The sequence below is a fragment of the Olea europaea genome, unplaced genomic scaffold (genome assembly GCF_002742605.1).
Source record: "Olea europaea var. sylvestris unplaced genomic scaffold, O_europaea_v1 scaffold1191, whole genome shotgun sequence".
NCBI lineage: Eukaryota > Viridiplantae > Streptophyta > Magnoliopsida > Lamiales > Oleaceae > Olea > Olea europaea.
In genome coordinates, this window is record NW_019229324.1 from 78,881 (window position 1) to 101,230 (window position 22,350).

Here is a 22,350-nt window from a genome sequence, read left to right on the forward strand (position 1 = left end):
GTTTTAAAGTATCAATTGGATGGGAAAACTTTTTGAAATTTAAACTGTCCAACAGGGTAATGTCACGTGGCGAAGTGTGAACTAAAGTTTACACCGTGGTGTACAAGTAGAAAGGTACTTACCGATTGAACTTTGTTATTTGTACACTAATTTTCGACACGTTATTTGACACTTGCATTGTTTACAAGTGTCAATTGGATGGGAAAACTATTTGAAAAGTGTAAACTAGAGTGTACAGGTGGCAAAGTGAAAACTAAAGTGTACACCATAGTGAACATGTTGCAAGGTTCTTACCGATTGAACTTTGGTATTTGTACACTTATTTTTAACACGTTGTTTGTTTTTGACACGTTGTCTAACACGTCCATTGTTGTCAAGTGTCAATTGGATGGGAAAACTGTTTGAAAAGTTTAAACTAAAGTGTATACTTGACAAAGTGTAAAATAAAGTGTACATCATAGTGTACATGTTGTAAGGTTCTTACCAATTGAACTTTGCTATTTGTACACTTATTTTTGACACGTTGGTTGACACTTGCATTGTTGTCAAGTGTCAAATGGATTGGAAAATAATTTGAAATTTAAATTGTCCAACAGGGTAATGTCACGTGGCGAAGTATAAACTAAAGTGTACACCGTGGTGTACAAGTAAAAAGGTATTTACCGATTGAACTTTGCCATTTATACACCGATTTTCGACACATTGTTTAACACTTACACTGTTTACAAGTGTCAATTGGATGAGAAAACTATTTGAAAAGTGTAAACTAGAGTGTACACATGGCAAAATGCAAACTAAAGTGTACACTATAGTGTACATGTTGCAAGGTTCTTACCGATTGAACTTTACTATTTGCATACTGATTTTTTACACATTGTTTCACACTTGCATTGTTATCAAGTGTCAAATGGATTGGAAAATTATTTGAAATTTAAACTATCCAACAGTGTAATGTCACTTGGCGAAGTGCAAACTAAAGTGTACACCGTGGTGTACAAGTAGAAAGGTACTTACCGATTGAACTTTGCTATTTGTACACTGATTTTCGACACATTGTTTGAAACTTGCATTGTTTACAAGCGTCAATTGGATGGGAAAACTATTTGAAAAGTGTAAACTAGAGTGTACACCATAGTGTACATGTTGCAAGTTTCTTACCAATTGAACTTTGCTATTTGCACACTGATTTTCGACCTGTTGTTTCACACTTTCATTGTTGTCAAGTGTTAATTCGATTGAAAAACCATTTGAAATTTAAAATGTCCAATAGAGTAATAACACGTGGCAAAGTGTAAACTAAATGTACACCATAATGTACATGAGGTAAGGTCCTTACTGATTGAACTTTACAATTTGTACACTAATTTTTGACACGTTGTTTGACACTTGCATTGTTGTCAAATGTGATTTGGACGGGAAAACTAATTGAAATTTAAACTGTCCAACAGGGTATTGTCACGTGGCGAAGTGTAAATTAAGGTGTACACCTTGGTGTACAAGTGACAAGGTCCTTGCCAATTGAACTTTGCTATTTGTACATTGATTTTCGACACGTCGTTTGACACTTGCATTGTTGTTAAGTGTAAATTGGACGAGAAAACTATTTGAAATTTAAACTGTCCAATAGAGTAATGACACATGGCAAAGTGTAAACTAAAGTGTACACCATAGTGTACATGAAGCAAAGTTCTTACCGCTTGAACTTTGTTATTTGTACAAAGATTTTTGACACGTTGTTTGACACTTGCATTATTGACAAGTGTAAATTGGATGGGAAAACTATTTCAAATTTAAATTGTCCAACAGCGAAATGTCACATGGCAAAGTGTAAACTAAAGTGTTCACTGTGCTGTACAAGTAGAAAGGTACCGATTGAAATTTGCTATTTGTACACTGATTTTTGACACGTTGTTTGACACTTGTACTGTGGACAATTGTCAATTGGATGGGAAAACTGTTTGAAAAGTGTAAACGACAGTGTACAGGTGGCAAAGTGTAAACTAAAGTGTACACCATAGTGTACATGTTGCAACATTTTTACCAATTGAACTTTACTATTTGTACACTGATTTTTGACACGTTGTTTGACCCTTGCATTGTCGTCAATTGTCAATTGGATGGGAAAACTATTTGAAATTTAAACTGTCCAACAGGATAATTAATGCGAACCCTGTAGCAACGTTGACTATGAAACCCACAACGAGAGTGACGAACCCAAGAAAGCCAAATTAATCCAAAAGTTTAGGAATAACCCAAAAGAAAGTCGAACCAAAAAAATCCAACAAGAACGACGCTTGAAAGACCCCTTGATCACCCAATCCAAGAATTAAATCCGATTGTTTGAACGCCACAAGTTAACACTTGATAACTTCGAAATTGTTCAATGAAGAACGATGAAGAGAAGACAATACGCCTCACTTTAATTCAATATCAATAATGTCAAAGGTTTTTAACAATTAAATGGAAACTCCTATTTATACTAAACCTAAAAACTAGGTAAAAATCGTGCAAAAGTCGAGTATAATCTCCAAAATATGGAAAAGAATCAAAATCTAACAAAATATGGAAAATTGCCAAAATTGGAAAATTCGCCAAATTTTTGGCCTGTGCGGTCGCATGGTTCAACTGAAATTGCACTTTCAGTTTTCGGTATGCATGTGTGCGACCGCATGTGGTTTTGCCTGTGTGGTCACATGGTGTTGTCTTCAGCCTTCACTTTCGTTGCTTGATAACAAATTGATCCAAGTTGATTCGACCTTCGACCCGAACATGAAAGTTGCTCCATTTTGAGTCCCAAACATGGTTCCATCAATGGTTTCTTGAACGAGCAATCCCATTGCTTGTTTCACTTGCTTTGCCCTTGATCGCATCATTGGTCTGCCATCGACTATCAACGGGTCTCGTCTAGCACTTGCCTTCATCGGGCTCGACTCTTGGATCATATCATCCCCTCCCTCTTCAAAAGGATTCATCCTCGAATCTGAACCTACATCAAACAGAGAGAGATCAGATACATTAAAAGAAACCGAAACATTGTACTCACCTGGAAGGTCCAACTTGTAAGCATTGTCGTTTATCTTTTCAATCACTTGAAATGGACCATCGCCCCTCGGTTGCGACTTGGACTTCCTGTGCTCCAGAAACCACTCTTTCCTAAGGTGCACCCAAACCCAATCTCCTGGCTCGAATGTCACGCGCTTCCTACCTTTGTTCGCCTACGACGCAACCAACTTACTTTTGTTTTCAATTTGCGCTTTTACCTTTTCATGGAGTAACTTAACCAGTTCCGCCTTCTTTTTGCCATCTAAACTACCACGTTCATTCACAGGTAAAAGAATTAAATCCAAAGGAGTTACTGGATTAAAACCATATACAATTTCAAATGGAGAATATGATGTAGTAGAGTGAACAGCTCGATTGTATGCAAATTCAACAAATGGTAGACACTCCTCCCAACTCTTCAAATTTTTATTGATTACTGTGCGTAACAGTTGTGTCATAGTCCTATTCACTACCTCGGTCTGCCATCTGTTTGTGGGTGACAAGTTGTGAAAAATAGTAACTTAGTGCCTAACATACCCCACAAAACTCTCCAAAAGTGACTTAAAAATTTGACATCCCGATCCGACACTATACTTCTAGGAACCCCATGTAAATGCACAATCTCTTTAAAGAATAAGTCAGCAATATTCGTGGCATCGTCAGTTTTGTGACATGGTATAAAATGTGCCATTTTGCTGAACCTATCTACAACTACAAAAATAGAATCCCAACCTCTCTTAGTCCTAGGTAAACCCAAAACAAAGTCTATCGAGATATCAACCCAAGGTTCACTAGGTGTAGGCAAAGGTGTGTACAAACCTTGTGGTAAAACCTTAGATTTAGCCTTTTTACAACCTATACATCGACTACAAATTCGCTCAACATCACTTTTCATCTAAGGCCAATAAAAATGCTCCTTCAATACATCTAAAGTCTTTTGAACCCCAAAGTGTCTCATCAATCTACCACTATGTGTCTCCCTTACTAACAACTCTCGAATAGAACAATTAGGAACACATAGCCTATTTTCCCGAAATAAATACCCCTCATGCCTAAAGAACCTATCAACCGTCCTTTTTATGCATGACAAATAAATATCCGAAAATTCAACATCTTTTTCATACAATTCCTTAATATGTTCAAACCCAAGTAACTTAGAATCAAGAGTAGTTAGCAATACGTACCTTCGCGACAGCGCATCCGCCACCACATTTTCCTTACCTTGTTTATACCGAATGACATATGAAAAGGTCTCAATGAATTTCATCCACCGAGCATGCCTCTTGTTCAATTTACCTTGTCCCCGCAAGTGCTTTAGTGACTTATGATCGGTGTGTATTACGAAACTCCTTCGGCCATAGATAATGTTGCCAAATCTTCAAAACTCGAACAAGTGCATAAAGTTCTTTGTCATATGTAGGATAATTTAAAGCAGCTCCACTCAATTTTTCGCTAAAGTATGCAATAGGCCTCCGATCCTGCATTAAAACTGCTCCAATCCCTATTCCTAATGCATCACACTCAATCTCGAATGTTTTGTCAAAATTATGTAATGCCAAAACAGGTTCTTCACACAATCTACCTTTAATAGTATTAAATGCAAGTTCCTATTCATCACCCCAGTGAAAACCTATACTCTTTTTAACTACTTCCATGAGTGGTGTAGTGATAGTGCTAAAATCTTTCACAAATCGCCTATAAAAACTAGCCAAACCATGAAAACTCCTAACTTCCGTTATGCTTTTAGGTGTCGGCTAATCTCTAATAGCTTTTATCTTTTCATCATCTACTTCTACTCCACTAGCACTAACCACAAAACCAAGAAATATAATTCTATCCATACAAAATGTGCATTTCTTAAGATTAGCATAGAGTTGTTCTTTCCTTAAAACAATTAGCACACACTTTAAATGTTCCAAATGCTCTCCTAGGTCGTTGCTATAGATTAATATGTCATCAAAATAAACCACAACAAATTTTCCTATAAAAGCACGTAAAACATGATTCATTAAAAGCATAAAAGTGCTAGGTGCATTTGTGAGTCCAAACGGCATAACCAACCATTCATATAAACCATATTTAGTTTTAAAAGCCATTTTCCATTCATCACCCTCCCGCATACGAATTTGATGATACCTGCTTTTTAAATCGATTTTAGAAAATATGCAAGAACCATGTAATTCATCAAGCATGTCATCTAACCTAGGTATAGGGTGATGATACTTTACCGTTATGTTGTTGATAGCCCTACAATCTATACACATTCGTCATGTTCCATCTTTTTTTGGTACAAGCAAAATCGATACCGCACAAGGACTCATGCCTTCCCTCACGTATCCTTTGTTCATCAACTCTTCCACTTGCCTTTGAAGCTCCTTAGTCTCCTCGGGATTACTTCGATAAGCCGGTCGATTTGGAATGATAGCTCCGGGTATGAAGTCAATTTGATGTTCAATGCCTCGAATAGGCAGCAATCCACTTGGTACATCCTTCGGAAATACATCGTCGAATTCTTGCAACAAAGACTTAGCCAAACTAGGGAGGGGTGGGTTAGTTTCCTCAAAATTGAGGAGTGATTCCTTATAAATGAACAAGATCATCTCTTTCCTCTCAACTACCGCCCTCCTCAAATCACTCTCTTTTGCAAAGAAATTCGCTCGTGTTTTCTCTCTTCTCTCGGGGCACTCTCTTTCTTTTCTCTCTTGTGATTGCTTTCTCTTTTCCTCTCTAATGGCTATCTCAACATTTTCTCTCTTTTTCTCCAACTCACTATTTGCTCTCATTTTTTCTAACTCTTTTGCTCTCCTCTCTTCCTCACTTCTCAATTTTCATTGGTCCTCATAGACTTGCGCCGGTGTTAATGGCACAAGAGTAATGGTCCTTCCATCTTTAATGAAACTATATCGATTTTTGTACCCATCATGCATAGCTTTCCTATCGTATTGCCATGGTCGCCCCAATAAAATATGTCCCGCTTGCATTGGCACCACATCACACACTAACTCATCCTTATAACTCCCAATTGATAAATTAATTAACACTCTTCGATTCACCCTCACCTCGCCACTCTCATTCAACCATTGCAATTTATAAGGTCTCGGGTGTCTCAACAATGTTAAACCCAATTTTTCTACAAGAGATACGCTAGCTACATTAGTGCAACTACCACCATCAATTATAACACTACATACCGTATTGTTGACGTGGCATCGAGTGTGGAAAATGTTCTCCCGTTGCAACTCCAAGTCATCCGCTTTGACGTGAGTAGTGAGAGCTCGCGTTGTGACTAATAGATCCCCAACCGGCCCTTCAACTTTTTCTTCTTCACTAACACCCTCCAACGCCGGCATGTCATCAAACTCGCCATCAATATCGCTCACAATCTCTCCATTATCCCACAACACCATCGCTCATTTGTTTGGGCATTAAGAAGTAATATGCCCCGTTCCCAAGCACCTAAAACATTTGATGTCCCGATTGCGCGACGGTTGTGCCTCCGATTTTGATATTGGTTTGCTAGAATTTTCATCCTTACCCTTTTGCCAATCTTTTTTACCTCTAGGTGCAGCCCCATTTTTGTTGTTGTCATCCCACTTCGACTTCCATGTTGGATTAGGAGTCGAAGTACCTAACGGTTGCCTAGACGTCCCCTTCCTCTTCAATTACCTCTGGACCTTCATTGCCACATGTAACATGTCCTCGATTTCCACATAATGTTGCAACTCTACAACATTTGCAATATCTTGATTTAACCCATTCAAGAACCGTGCCATGGTAGCTTCCCGATCTTCCTCCACATTAGCCCGAATCATAAGAATTTCCATCTCCTTGGGATAATCCTCTACGCTTTTCGATCCTTGATACAAACCTTGCAATTTTTTATGGATTTCCCTATAATAGTGACTCGAAACAAACCTCCTTCTCATCAACATCTTCAACTCATCCCAAGTGCTAATTGGCCTTTCCCGAGCCCTATGCCGTGATGTAAGTACTTGATCCCACCAAGATATCGTGTAATCCACGAATTCAAGCACCGCCAATTTTACCTTTTTCTCCTCCGAATAATTATAGCACTCAAAAATCATCTCAACCTTCCTTTCCCAATCTAAATATGCTTTCGGATCGCTTCTCCCCTTAAATTGCGGAATAGTCATTTTAATACTCCCCAAATTTCTACCTACTTCATCTCCCAAGTTATTTCTACCCCGTCTTTCCATCCTATCGCCCCTATGCTTCGCTCAACCCATATCAATGTCATTTTCATCAAAATTCATCCTCATCACTACGATACTCATCCCGCCTTCCTCTCCTAGATTCAGGCCTACCCGACCCCCTAACATTAGACATCTCCACTTGTCCCCGGCTAAGACTAGCAATTGTAGTACCCATTTGTACCATCCATTCCCCTTGTCTATCCACCTTCTCCCTAACATCACCAAGTACCCTTTCAAACCTCCTTATCATGTCCTCCGATGCATTGTTGTCATTACCATTTCGGCTTGAATTAGAACCTTCTCTTTCTGACATCATATCACACAATTTTTTTATGCCTCACAAAGACTTCACTCGAAAAACACTCACTATGGCTTTTTCCCTCTATTAAACTCACCACTCGGCCTTTTACCACTCAAAGTCTCCTTCCAAGCACTTCAAAGAACCAAGTGAAGTAAATCAATTGTTTTACCGACAATTCAAACAAACCGAATATTAATCAAAGACCACGAGACTCAAAGGACTTGAATAAGTGGAATAGATGAATGTTTTGACACGAATATGTAAATAAACTCAAAAGAAGAATGATAGACTCGAACCCAATTGAATATCCCAAAAATCAAACACAATGTAGGAATTGTTGTTGGTAGAAAAAAACACAAAATCAAACAATGATATCAAAAAAAAATTTATATATATTTTTCTGGTTTTTTGTGAACAATATTTCAAGATGAATAGTACCTCGAATGTACCGTAGCCCTTTTTTTTCATTTTTGTACTTTTTTTTAACTCCTTGATGAAAGAACGTGAGTAAACTACCAACAACTCAACAAAACGATGAAAAGAAAACAAGAATGAAGAAAAACTAAGAAAGAAAAATTAACAACTCAAACAAATAAAGAAAAGATATAACCTTCAATTAATTTGGAGCCAAAGCTCTGATACCAACTGATGCGAACCCCATAGCAACGTTGACTACGAAACCCACAACGAGATTGACGAACCCAAGAAAGCCAAATTAATCCAAGAGTTTAGGATTAATCCAAAACAAAGTCGAACAAAAAAAATCCAACAAGAACGACGCTTGAAAGACCCCTTGATCATGCAATCCAAGAATTAAATCCGATTGTTTGAACGCCACAAGTTAATACTTGATAAGTTCAAAATTGTTCAATGAAGAAGGATGAAGAGAAGACAATACGCCTCACTTTAATTCAATATCAATAATGTTAAAGGTTTTTAACAATTGAATGGAAGCTCCTATTTATACTAAACCTAAAAACTAGGTAAAAATCACACAAAAGTCGAGTATAATCTCCAAAATATGGAAACGAATCAAAATCTAACAAAATATAGAAAATTACCAAAATTGGAAAATTCGCCAAATTTTTGGCCTATGCGGCCACATGGTGTAAATCCATGCGGTCGCATGGTTCAACTGAAATTGTTCTTTTGGTTTTCGGTATGCATGTGTGCGGTGTCATGTGGTTTTCCCTGTGCGGCCGCATGGTGTTGTTTTTAGCCTCCGCTTTCGTCGCTTGACAACAAGTTGATCCAAATTGATTCGGCCTTCAACCCGAATATGAAAGTTGCTTCATTTTGAGTCCCGAACATGGTTCCATAATGATTTCTTGAACGAACAATCCCATCGACTATCAACGGGTCTCGTCTCACACTTGCCTTCGTCGGGCTCGACTCCTGGATCATATCAGTAATGTCACGTGGCAAAGTGTAAACTAAAGTATACATCATAGTGTACATGTTGCAACATTCTTACCGATTGAACATTGCTATTCGTACACTGATTTTCGACACGTTGTTTGACTCTTGCATTGTTGTCAAGTGTCAATTGGATGGGAAAACTGTTTAAAATTTGAACTGTCCAACATGGTATTGTCACGTGGCAAAGTGTAAACTAAAGTGTACACCATAGTATACATGAGGCAAGGTCCTTACCAATTGAACTTTACAATTCGTACACTGATTCTCCACACGTTATTTGACACTTGCATTGTTGCCAAGTGTCAATTGGATGAGAAACTGTTTGAAATTTAATCACTCCAACAGGGTAATATCATGTTGCAAAGTGTGTACATGTAGCAAGGATCTTACTGTTTGAACTTTGCTATCTGTACACTGATTTTTGACACATTGTTAGACACTTGCATTGTTGAAAAGTGTCAATTGGATGGGAAAACTATTTGAAATTTAAACCATCCAATAGGGTAATGTCACGTGGGTAAGTGTAAACTAAAGTGTACACCATAGTCTATATGTATCAAGGCTCTTACTGATTGAACTTTACTATTTGTACACTAATTTTCGACCCGTTATTTGACACTTGCATTGTTTTCAAGTGTTAATTGGATGGGAAAACTGTCCAAAAGGTAATGTCATGTGGAAAAGTGTAAACTAATGTGTACACCATAGTTTACATGTGGCAAGGTCCTTACCGATTGAGCTATGCTATTTGTACACTGATTTTCGACACGATGTTTGACACTTGCGTTGTTGTCAAGTGTCAATTGGATGGGAAGACTGTTTGAAACTTAAACTGTCCCGTAGGGTAATTCATGTGGCAATGTGTAAACTAAAGTGTACACCATAGTGTACATGTGGCAAGGCCCTTGCCTTTTGAACTTTGTTATTTGTACAACGATTTTCGATTCATTGTTTGAAACTTCTATTGTTGTCTGCTGTCAATTGGATCGTAAAACTATTTGAAATTTAAACTGTCCAATAGAGTAATGTCACGTGGCAAAGTGTAAACTAAAATGTACACTATAGTGTACATGTAGCAAAATTCTTACCAATTGAACTTTGTTATTTGTACACTGTCTGTTGACACATTGTTTGACACTTGTATTGTTGTCAAGTGCCAATTGGATGAAAAAAACGTTTGAAATTTAAACTACCCAACAGGGTAATGACACGTGGCAAAGTATAAACTAAAGTGTATACCATAGTGTACATGTCGCAAGGTTCTTATTTATTGAACTTTACTATTTGTACACTAATTTTTGATAAGTTGTTTGACACTTGCATTGTTGTCAAGCATCAATTGGATGGGAAAACTGTTTGAAATTTACATAGTCCAACATGGTAATGTCACGTGATAGAGTGTTGACTAAAGTGTTTACACCATAGTGTACATGTAGCAAAGTTCTTACCGATTGAACTTTACAATTTGTGCACTGATTTTTGACATGTTATTTGACACTTGCATTGTTATCAAGTGTCAACTAGCTAGAAAAACTATTTGAAATTTTAAGTTGTCCGACAGGGTAATGTCGCGTGGCAAAGTGTAAATTAAAGCATACACTAGAGTGTACATGTAGTAAGGTCCTTACCAATTGAACTTTGTAATTTGTGCACAAATTTTTGACATGTTGTTTGACACTTGCATTGTTGTTAAGTGTCAATTGGATGGGGAAACTATTTGAAATTTAAGCTGTCCAAAAGGGTAATGTCACGTGGAAAATGTAAATTAAAGTGTACACCACAGTGTACAAGTAGCGAGGTTCTTACCGATTGAACTTTGCTATTTGTACACAAATTTTTGACACGCTATTTGACACTTGCATTGTTGAAAAGTGTCAATTGTCAATTGGATGGGGAAACTATTTGAAATTTAAATTGTCCAACAGGGTAATGTCACGTGGCAAAGTGAAAATTAAAGTGTACACAGTTGTGTACATGTAGAAAGGTCCTTACCGATTGAACTTTGCAATTTGTACACTAATTTTTAACACGTTTTTCGACACTTGCATTGTTGACAAGTGCCAGTTTAATCGAAAAATTGTTCAAAAAATGTAAACTAAAATGTACACGTGGTAAAGTGTAAACGAAAGTGTACACCATAGTGTACCTATTGCAGGGTTCTAACCGATTGAACTTTGCTATTTGTACACTTATTTTTGAAATGTTGTTTGACACTTGCATTGATGTCAAGTGTCAATTGGATGGGAAAACTATTTGAAATTTAAACTGTCCAACAGGGTAATGTCACGTGGCAAAGTGCAAACTAAAGTGTACACTGTGGTGTACAAGTTGAAAGGTCCTTACCGATTGAACTTTACTTTTTGTACACTAGATTTTGACAAGTTGTTAGACTCTTACATTGTTGTCAAGTGTCAATTGGATGGGAAAACTATTTGAAATTTAAACTGGCCAATAGGGTAATGACCCGTGGCAAAGTGTAAACTAAAGTGTACACCGTAGTGTACATGAGGCAAGGTCCTTACCGATTGAACTTTATAATTTGTACATTGATTTTTGACACTTTGTTTAACATTTGAATTGTTGTCAAGTGTCAATTGGATGGAAAAACTGTTTGAAATTTAAACTGTCCAATAGGGTAATGTTATGTGGAAAAGCGTAAACTAAAGTGTACACCATAGTGTAAATGTAGCAAGGTTCTTACCGATTGAACTTTGCTACTTATACACTAATTTTTGAAATAGTTGACACTTGCATTGTCATCAAGTGTCAATTGAATGGAAAAACTGTTTGAAATTTAATCACTCCAACAAGGTAATGTCACGTGGCAAAGTGTGTACATATAGCAAGGATCTTACTGTTCGATCTTTGCTATTTGTACATTGATTTTTGACACGTTGTTAGAGAGTTGCATTGTTGTCAAGTGTCAATTGAATGGGAAAATTATTTGAAATTTAAACTGTCCAACAAGGCAATGTCACGTGGTAAAGTGTAAACTAAAGTGTACACGATAGTCTACATGTAGCAAGGACCTTACCGATTGAACTTTACTACTTGTACACTAATTTTCGACCCGTTGTTTGACACTTGCATTGTTTTCAAGTGTTAATTCGAAGGAAAATGGTTTGAAATTTGAACTATCCAAAAGGTAATATCATGTGGAAAAGGGTAAACTAATGTATACACCATAGTTTACATGTGGTGAGGTCCTTACCGATTGAGCTATGCTATTTGTACCTGATTTTCGACACGATGTTTGACACTTACGTTGTTGTCAATTGTCAATTGAATGGGAAAACTATTTGAAACCTAAACTATCCCATAGGGTAATTCACGTGGCAAAGTATAAACTAAAGTGTACACCATAGTGTATATGTAGCAAGGTTCTTACCGATTGAATTTTGCTATTTATGCACTGATTTTTGACACGTTGTTTGACACTTGCATTGTTGGCAAGTGTCAATAGGATGAAAAAATTGTTTGAAATTTAAACTGTTCAGCAGAATAATGTCACGTGGCAAAGTGTAAACTAAAGTGTACACCACAGTGTACATGTAGCATGGTCCTTTTACTATCGAGCTTTATTGTTTGTACACTGATTCTCGACATGTTGTTTGACACTTGCATTGTTGTCAAGTGTCAATTGGATGGGAAAACTGTTTGAAATTTAAACTGTCCAAAAGGGTAATGTCACGTGGTAAAGTGTAAACTAAAGTGTACTCCATAGTGTATATGTCACAAGGTTCTTACCGATTGAACTTTGCTATTTATACACAGATTTTTGACACATTGTTTGACATTACATTATTGTCAAGTGTCAATTGGATGGGAAAATTGTTTGATACATGTAGCAAGGTTCTTACCGATTGTACTTTACTATTTGTACACTGATTTTTGACACGCTGTTTGTCACTAGCATTGTTGTCAAGTGTCAATTGGATGAGAAAACTGTTGAAAATTTAAACTGTCCTACTAGGTAATGTTACATTGCAAAGTGTAAAATAAAGTATGTACACCAGAGCGTACATGTAGCAAGGTTCTTACCAATTGAACTTTGCTATTTGTACAATGATTTTTGAAACATTATTTGACACTTGCATTATTGTCAAGGGTCAATTGGATGGGAAAACTATTTGAAATTTAAACTATCCAACAGGGTAATGTCACGTGGCAAAGTGTAAACTAAAGTGTATACCATAGTATACATGAAGCATGGTCCTTTTACTATTGAACTTTATTGTTTGTACACTGATTTTCGACATGTGGTTTGACATTTGCATTGTTGTCAAGTGTCAATTAGATGGGAAAACTGTTTGAAATTAAACTGTTCAACAGGGTAAGGTCACATGGCAAAGTGTAAACTAAAGTGTAAACCATAGTGTACATGTCGCAAGGTTTTTATCGATTGAACTTTGCTATTTGTACACTGACTTTTGAAACATTGTTAGACACTTGCATTGTTCTCAAGTGTCAATTCGATGGGAGAATTGTTTGAAATTTAAACTGTCCAACAGGGTTATGTCATGTGGCAAAGTGTAAACTAAAGTGTGCACTATAGTGTACATGTCACAAGGTTCTTACTGATTGAACTTAGCTATTTGTACAATAATTTTCAACACACTTTTTGACACTTGCATTGTTTTTAGGTGTCAATTGGATTGGAAAAGTATTTGAAATTTAAGTAGTACAACAGGGTAATGTCACGAGGTCGAGTGTAAACTAAAATGTACACCACAGTATACATGTAGCAAGGTCCTTACCGATTGAACTTTACTATTTGTACACTGATTTTCGACGCGTTGTTTGTCACTTGCATTGTTGGCAAGTGTCAATTGGGTGGGAAAACTGTTTGAAATTTTAATGGTCCAACATGGTAATGTCACGTGGCGAAGTGTAAACTAAAGTATACACCATAGTGTATATGTAGCATAGTCCTTTTACTATGGAATTTTATTGTTTGTACACTAATTTTTGACACGTTGTTTGACACTTGCGTTGTTGTCAAGTGTCAATTGGATGCGGAAACTATTTGAAATTTAAAATGTTCAACACGATAATGTCACTTGGCAAAGTGTAAACTAAAGTGTACACCACAATGTGCATATCGCAAGGTTCTTACCGATTGAACTTTGCTATTTATACACAGATTTTTGACACCATGTCTGACAATTGCACTATTGTCATGTGTCAACTGGACGGGAAAATGGTTTGACACATGTAGCAAGGTTCTTACCGATTGAAGTTTACTATTTGTACACTAATTTTTGACTCGTTGTTTGACACTAGCAGTGTTGTCAAGTGTCAATTGGATGAGAAAACTGTGGGAAATTTGAACTATCCAACTGGGTAATATCACGTGGTAAAGTGTAAACTAAATTGTACATGTAACAAGGTTCATACCGATTGAACTTTGCTATTTATACACTAATTTTTGACACGTTGTTTAACACTTAGATTGTTGTCAAGTGTCAATTGGATAGGAAAATTGCTTAAAAATTAAACTATCCAGCTAAAAAATGTCACGTGGCAAAGTGTAAACTAAAGTATGTACAACATAGCGTGCATGTAGCAAGGTTCTTACCGATTGAACTTTGTTGTTTGTACGCTGATTTTTGACACGTTATTTGACACTTGCATTGTTGTCTTTTCAAGTGTCAATTGTATGGGAAAACTATTTGAAATTTAAACTGTCCCGCACGGTAATGTCACGTGGCAAAGTGTAAACTAAAGTGTACACCGTAGTGTATATGTGGCAAGGTCCTTACCGATTGAACTTTACTATTTATACACTGATTATTGACACGTTGTTTGACACTTGCATTATTTTCAAGTGTCAATTGGATGGAAAAATTGTTTGAAATTTAAATTGTCCAACAGGGTAATGTCACGTGGCAAAGTGTAAACTAAAGTGTACATCATAGTGTAAATGTCGCAAGGTTCTTATCGATTGAACTTAGCAATTTGTACACTGATTTTTGACACGTTGTTTAACACTTGCACTGTTGGCAAGTGTCAATTGAATGGGAAAATTGTTTGAAATTTTAACGGTCCAACATGGTAATGTGACGTGGCAAAGTGTAAACTAAAGTGTACACCATAGTGTACATGTAGCATGGTCCTTTTACGATTGAACTTTATTGTTTGTACACTAATTTTCAACACATTGTTTGACACTTGTATTGTTGTCAAGTGTCAATTGAATGGGAAAACAGTTTGAAATTTAAAATGTTCAACATGGTAATGTCATGTGGCAAAGTGTAAACTAAAGTGTACACCAAAGTGTGCATGTCGCAAGGTTCTTACCGATTGAGCTTTGCTATATATACACAAATTTTTGACATGTTGTTTGACACTTGCATTGTTGTCAAGTGTCAATTGGATGGGAAAACGATTTGACACATGTGGCAAGGTTCCTACCGATTGAACTTCACTATTTGTACACTGATTTTTGACACGTTGTTTGACACTAGCAGTGTTGTCAAGCGTTAATTGGGTGAGAAAACCTTTGGAAATTTAAACTGTCCAACTGGGTAATGTCATGTGATAAAGTGTCGCAAGGTTCATACCGATAGAACTTTGGTATTCGTACACTGATTTTTGACACGTTGTTTGACACTTGGATTGTTGTCAAGTTTAAATTGGATGGAAAAATTGTTTGAAATTTAAACTATCCAGCAGGGTAATGTTACATGGCAATGTGTAAACTAAATTAGGTACAACATAGCGTACTTGTAGCAAGGTTCTTACCGATTGAACTGTGTTATTTGTACACTGATTTTTAACACGTTACTTGACACTTGCATTGTTGTCAAGCATCAATTGGATGGGAAAACTATTTAAAATTTAAACTGTCCAACAGGGTAATGTCACGTGGCAAAAGTGTAAATTAAAGTGTACACCATAGTGTATATGCGGCAAGGTCTTTACAGATTGAACTTTGCTATTTGTACACTGATTTTTCACATGTTGTTTGATACTTGCATTGTTTTCAAGTGTCAATTTGATGGGAAAACTATTTGAAATTTAAACTGCTCAATAGGGTAATGTTATGTGGCAATGTGTAAACTAAAGTGTACACCATAGTGTACAAGTAGCAAGGTTCTTACCGATTGAACTTTGCTGTTTGTACATTGATTCTTGGCCTGTTCTTTGACACTTGCAATGTTGTCAAGTGTCGATTGGATGGGAAAACTGTTTGAAATTTAAACTGTCCAGCAAGGTAATGTCACGTGGCAAAGTGTAAGCTAAAGTGTAGACCACAGTGTGGCAAAGTGAAAGGTAAAGTGTAGACCACAGTGTACTTGTCGTAAGGTTCTTACCGATTGAACTTTGCTATTTGTGCACTTATTTTTGACACGTTGATAGACACATGAATTGTTCTCAAGTATCAATTGGATGGGTAAACTATTTGTAATTTAAACTGTCCAATAGGGTAATGTCACGTGGCAAAGTGTAAACTAAAGTATACACCATAGTGTACATATCGCAAGGTTCATATCGATTGAACTTAGCTATTTGTACACTGATTTTCAACATGTTGTTTGAAACTTGCAGTGTTGTCAAGTGTCAATTGGATTGGAAAACTGTTTGAAATTTAAACTATCCAACAGGGTAATGTCACGTGGTAAAGTGTAAACTAAAGTGTACACCATAGTGTACATGTAGCAAGGTCCTTACCGATTGAACTTTACTATTTGTATACTGATTTTTGACACGTTGTTTGACACTTGTGTTGTTGAGAAGTGCCAATTGGATGGGAAAACTATTTGAAATTTAAACTGTCCAACAGGGTAATGTCACGTGGGAAAGTGTAAACTAAGGTTTACACCATAGTGTACATGTAGAATGGTCCTTTTACTATTGAATTGTATTGTTTGTACACTGATTTTTGACTTGTTGTTTGACTCTAGGACTATTATCAAGTGTCATTTGGATGGAAAAACTATTTGAAATTTAAACTATTCAACAGGGCAAGGTCACATGGCAAAGTGTAAACTAAAGTATACACCATAGTGTACATGTCGCAAGATTTTTACCGATTGAACTTTGCTGTTTGTACACTGACTTTTGACACTTTGTTAGACACTTGCATTGTTCTCAAGTGTCAATTCGATGAGAAAACTGATTGAAATTTAAACTGTCCAATAGGGTAATATCACGTGGTAAAGTGTAAACTAAAGTGTACACCATAGTGTACATGTCGCAAGGTTCTTATCGACTGAACTTAGCTATTTGTACCCAAATTTTTGACACGTTGTTTGAAACTTGCATTGTTTTCAAGTGTCAACTGGATTCGAAAAGTATTTGAAATTTAAATTGTTCAATAGAGTATTGTCACGTGGTAGAGTGTAAACTAAAATGTACACCATAGTGTACACGTAGCAAGGTCCTTACCGATTGAACTTTACTATTTGTATACTGATTTTCGACATGTTGTTTGACACTTGCTTTGTTGGCAAGTGTCAATTGGATGGGAAAACAGTTTGAAATTTTAACGGTCCAACATGTTAATGTGACGTGGCAAAGTGTAAACTAAAGTGTACACCATAGTGTACATGTAGCATAGTCCTTTTACTATGGAACTTTATTGTTTGTACACTGATTTTCGACATGTTGTTTGACACTTGCATTGTTGTCAAGTGTCGATTGGATGGGAAAACGTTTTTGACACATGTAGCAAGGTTCTTACCGATTGAACTTTACTATTTGTACACTAATTTTTGACACGTTGTTTTACACTAGCAGTGTTGTCAAGTGTTAATTGGATGAGAAAACTATTGGAAATTTAAACTGTCCAACTTTGTATTGTCCCGTGGTAAAGTGTAAACAAAATTGTACATGTAGCATAGTCCTATTTATAAACTGATTTTTGACACGTTGTTTGACACTTGGGTTCTTGTCAAGTTTCAATTGGATGGAAAAATTGTTTGAAATTTAAACTATCCGGCAGGGTAATGTCATAGGGCAAAGTGTAAACTAAAGTATGGACAACATATCATACATAAACCAAGGTTCTTACCGATTGAACTTCGTTGTTTGTACCCTGATTTTTGACACCTGCATTGTTGTCAAGTGTCAATTGGATGGGAAAACTGTTTGAAATTTAAAATGTCTAATAGGGTAATGTCACGTGGCAAAGTTTAAACTAAAGTGTACACCATAGTGTATATGTGGCAAGGTCCTTACCAATTGAACTTTGCTATTTGTACACCGATTGTTTGACACTTGCATTGTTGTCAAGTGTCAATTGGATGGGAAAACTATTTGAAATTTAAACTGTTCAACAGGATAATGTCACGTGGCAAGTTGTAAACTAAATTGTACACCATAGTGTACATGTAGCATGGTTCTTACCGATTGAACTTTGCTATTCCTACACTGATTTTTGACACGTTGTTTGACACTTGCACTATTGTCAAGTGTCAATTGGATGGGAGAACTGTTTGAAATTTAAACTGTCCAGCAGGGTAATGTCACGTGGCAAAGTGTAAACTAAAGTGTACACCATAGTGTACATATCGCAAGGTTCTTACCAATTGAATTTAGCTATTTGTACACTGATTTTCGACACGTTGTTTGGCACTTGTAGTATTGTCAAGTGTCAATTGGACTGGAAAACTATTGGAAATTTAAACTATCCAACAAGCTAATGTCACGTGGTACAGTGTAAACTAAAGTGTACACCATAGTGTACATTTAGCAAGGTCCTTACCGATTGAACCTTACTATTTGTACACTGATTTTTGACATGTTGTTTGACCCCTGTATTGTTGGCAAGTGTCAATTGGATGGGAAAACTGTTTGAAATTTAAATTGTCCAACAGGGTAATGTCACGTGGCAAAGTATAAACTAAAGTGTACACCATAGTGTACATATAGCAAGGTCCTTTTACTATTGAACTTTATTGTTTGTACACTGATTTTCAACGCGTTGTTTGGTACTTGCATTGTTGTCAAGTGTCAATTGGATGGGAAAACTATTTAAAATTTAAACTGTTCAATAGGGTAAGGTCACGTGGCAAAGTGTAAACTAAAGTGTACACCATAGTGTACTTGTCGCAAGGTTTTTACCGATTGATCTTTGCAATTTGTACACTGACTTTTTAAACATTGTTAGACACTTGCGTTGTTCTCAAGTGTCAATTCGATAGAAAACATTTTGAAATTTAAACTGTCCAACAAGGTAATATCACGTGGCAAAGTGTAAACAAAAGTGTACACCGTGGTGTTCATGTCGCAAGGTTCTTACCGACTGAACTTAGCTATTTGTACACTGATTTTCAACATGTTGTTTAACACTTGCATTGTTCTCCAGTGTCAATTGGATTGGAAAAGTGTTTGAAATTTAAACAGTACAACAGGGTAATGTCACGTCGTAAAGTGTAAACTGAAGTGTACACCACAGTGTACATGTAGTAAGGTCCTTACCGATTGAACTTTATTATTTGTATACTGATTTTCGACACGTTGTTTGACACTTGCATTGTTGGCAAGTGTTAATTGGATGGAAAAAATGTTTGAAAATTTAATGGTCCAACATGGTAATTTCACGTGGCAAAGTGTAAACTAAAGTGTACACCATAGTGTACATGTAGCATGGTCCTTTTGCTATGGAACTTTATTGTTTGTACACTGATTTTTAGCACGTTGTTTGACACTTGCATTGTTGTCAAGTGTCAATTGGATGGGAAAACTATTTGAAATTTTAAATGTTCAACATGGTAATATCACGTGGCAAAGTGTAAACAAAAGTGTACACCACAGTGTGCATGTCTCAAGGCTCTTACAGATTGAAGTTTGCTATTTATGCACAGATTTTTGACACGTTGTTTGACACTTACATTGTTGTCATGTGTCAATTGGATGGGAAAACAGCTTGACACATGTGGCAACTTACCGATTGAACTTTACTATTTGTACACTGATTTTTGACATGTTGTTTGACACTAGCAGTGATGTTAAGTGTCAATTGGATGAGAAAAAAGTTGAAAATTTAAACTTTCCAACTGGGTAATGTCACGTGGTAAATTGTAAACTAAAGTGTACATATAGCAAGGTTCATACCGATTGAACTTTGCTTTGTACACTGATTTTTGACATGTTATTTGACACTTTGATTGTTGTCAAGTGTCAATTGGATGGGAAAATTGCTTGAAATTTAAAAAATCCAACTGGAAAATGTCATGTGCCAAAGTGTAAACTAAAGTATGTACAAAATAGCGTACATGTTACAAGGTTCTTACCGATTGAACTTTGTTGTTTGTACACTGATTTTTGACACGTTATTTGACACTTGCATTGTTGTCAAGTGTCAATTGGATGGGAAAATTGTTCGAAATTTAAATTGTCTAACAGGGTAATGTCACGTGGCAAAGTGTAAACTAAAGTGTGTACCAGAGTGTATATGTGGCAAGGTCCTTACCGATTGACCTTTACTATTTGTACACTGATTTTTGACACGTTGTTTGACACTTGCATTGTTTTCAAGTGTCAATTGGATGGGAAAACTATTTGAAATTTAAACTGTCCAACAGGGTAATGTCACGTGGCAAAGTGTAAACTAAAGTGTACCCCAAAGTCTACATGTAGCAAGGTTGTAACCGATTGAACTTTGCTATTTGTACGTTGATTCTTGACACGTTGTTTGACACATTCACTATTGTCAAGTGTCGATTGGATTAGAAAATAGTTTGAAATTGAAACTGTCCAGCCGGGTAATGTCACGTGGCAAAGTATAAACTAAAGTTTATACACCATAGTGTACATGTAGCAAGGTTCTTGCCGATTGAACTTTGCTAATTGTACACTATTTTTTGACACGTTGTTTGACACTTGCATTATTGTCAAGTGTCAATTGGAAGTGAGAACTATTTGAAATTTTAACTATTCAGCGGGGTAATGTCACGTGGTAAAGTGTAAACTAAAGGGTAGACCATAGTGTACATGTCGCAAGGTTCCTACCGATTGAACTTTGCTACTTGTACACTGATTTTTGACACGTTGTTAGATACTTCCATTGTTCTCAAGTGTCAATTGGATGGAAAAACTATTTGAAATTTGAACTGTCCATCAGTGTAATGTCATGTGACAAAGTGTACTCCATAGTTTACATGTCGCAAGGTTCTTATCGATTGAACTTTGCTGTTTGTACACTGATATTTGACACGTTGTTTGACACTTGCATTGTTGTCAAGGGTTAATTGGATAGGAAAACTATTTGAAATTTAAACTGTCCAACAGGGTAATGTCACGTGGCAAAGCGTAAACTAAAGTGTCGACCATAGTGTATATGTAGCAAGCTTCTTACCAAATGTACTTTGCTATTTCTGCACTAATTTTTAACACGTTGTTTGACACTTGCATTGTTGTCAAGTGTCAATTGGATGGGAAAACTGTTTGAAATTTAAACTATCCAATAGGGTAATGTCATGTGGCAAAGTGTAAACTAAAGTGTACACCATAGTGTAGATGTAGCAAGGTTCTTACCAATTGAACTTTGCTATTTGTGCACTGATTTTTAACATGATGTTTGACACTTACATTATTGTCAAGTGTCAATTGGATTGGAAAAAAATTTTGAAATTTAAGCTATCCAATGGGGTAATGTCACGTGGCAAAGTGTAAACTGAAGTGTACACCATAGTGTATATGTGGTAAGATTCTTTCCAATTCAACTTTACTATTTATGCACAGATTTTGAACAAATTGTTTGATACTTGCATTGTTGGCAAGTGTCAATTGGATGGGAAAATTGTTTGAGATTTAAACTGTCCATCAGGGCAATGTCACGTGATAAAGTGTAAACCAAAGTGTACTCCATAGTTTACATATCGCAAGGTTCTTATTGATTGAACTTTACTGTTTGTACACTGATTTTTGACATGTTGATTGACACTTGTATTGTTGTCAAGTGTCAATTGGATGGAAAAACTGTTTGAAATTTAAACTGTCCAATAGGATAATGTCACGTGGCAAAGTGTAAACTAAAGTGTAGACCATAGTGCATATGTAGCAAGCTTCTTACCGATTGAACTTTGCTATTTGTGCACTGATTTTTGACATGTTCACTACAAGAAAAATGGCATTTGGCAACATTCACCAATTGTACGTTGCTAAAAGGGGTTTATTGCAACATTCAGCAAATGCATGTTGCCATTGGTTGAGAAAATGAAGATTTAGCAACGTTTTTTGAGTGGTTGTTGCTAATACACCCTTTCACAACGTTCAAAGGCCGTTGTTGTTTTTTTTTTTTTGGCAACGCGCAATGCACGTTGCTGTAGATGTTTTAGCAACGTTCTTTAAATGTTGCCGTTAATTAGTTTCAGCAACGTTCATTGAACGTTGCCGTTAACAAGTTTTGACAACGAGCAATGCACT